Source organism: Olea europaea, unplaced genomic scaffold (assembly GCF_002742605.1).
Source record: "Olea europaea var. sylvestris unplaced genomic scaffold, O_europaea_v1 scaffold35881, whole genome shotgun sequence".
Classification (NCBI taxonomy): domain Eukaryota; kingdom Viridiplantae; phylum Streptophyta; class Magnoliopsida; order Lamiales; family Oleaceae; genus Olea; species Olea europaea.
In genome coordinates this window covers 1-1,169 of record NW_019255082.1, presented here as the reverse complement: position 1 = coordinate 1,169, position 1,169 = coordinate 1, and the positions used below count along the sequence as shown (strand labels likewise).

Below are 1,169 nucleotides of genomic sequence, written 5' to 3'. Positions count from 1 at the left end.
GTTAGAATAACTGCCTTTGAACTAATGGATAGATCGAGTACAGAATTTGGAAATAATAGCACAAGATATAACTCTTCCAATAGAAAACTTGACAAGTTCCTCAGCTAAGTTAAATAATATAAATGAGAACTAGCCTTGAACAAATTCTGAGACATTACTGAAGAGTCACGCCAACACAATCTGTCTGCTAAGGTTTAAATACCTAGTTGTTGTCCATTAGGTGTACAATAATCTTGAAACTCAGTGAAGCATAGAAGACTAGAGCCTCAATTTCGTGCGACCAACTAGTAGTTCATACATACAAGAACAGGAGCTTATTAACCAAAAGATGAACAGCTTCCCTTCTCTCGTGATTGAGGCATGTGTCAGCCAGAAAGACCTTGTCCTCGGACTAAGCAGGCACTGTGCATCAGGCCAAAGTATAGTGTAAATGAACATTTATTCTTGTTGGATAACAGTACTCGTGTCTTAAAGTAAAGATACTAGAATGTGAAGAGAAAAGGTTAAAAAGGTCTGGCATGCAAAACAAAAATAGGATTAGTCTAACTGAAGGACTATCTATAGCCCCTCAAAAACACATTTATACACAGAAATTTTCATCTTATTCTGATTTTATGCTTTATTAGAAATCCATAAGCCCACACCATCTTTTAATTTGCTAAACATTTAAATTTCCTCCGAGTAATCCAAACACGTCTACACATATGGGCCTCAGGTAAAGTGAAACCAGTTAGCCACCTCGAGTCACGTTAGGAATTCTGTATTATGGGTTATGAGCTCATGGATAACCTAGGGTGAGTTTTAAATGTTGACCAGTATTTTACAAATGGAAGGACAAAAAATGAACATGTCCAGACAATATATGTGAGCATAACGTTGCTAAAGGATAAACAACTTACTGTATGTCGATGTATCAATTTGCTCAGGAAGCTCTTTTATATCCACTTCAAACCTCTCCTGAACCTGCAACAAATTATGGAGCCAAGGCAGCAGAACATGTAAGCAGCCAAAACTAAATGCAAAATCAATATATATCAACCACATACCTGATTGAGGACATCGGAGTCTGAAGCAGACGATACAAATGTGATGGCAAGACCTTTTGTACCAAACCGTCCAGCTCTTCCCACCTATAAAGTTGAAAATGAAAACAAAAGAACTGTAAGGAC

The 1,169-nt window shown here is 37.3% G+C and overlaps 1 long non-coding RNA gene across 1 annotated transcript; it reads right to left on the bottom strand.

The window, feature by feature from the left end:
• Positions 1–53: 53 nt before the first annotated feature.
• LOC111386522 lies at positions 54–1,152 on the bottom strand. Its single transcript, XR_002701242.1, has 3 exons — positions 1,047–1,152; positions 900–963; positions 54–402 (listed from the first exon to the last, which is right to left on the bottom strand). It is a non-coding gene; the product is annotated as an uncharacterized LOC111386522 (long non-coding RNA).
• Between the last annotated feature and the right edge of the window lie 17 nt (positions 1,153–1,169).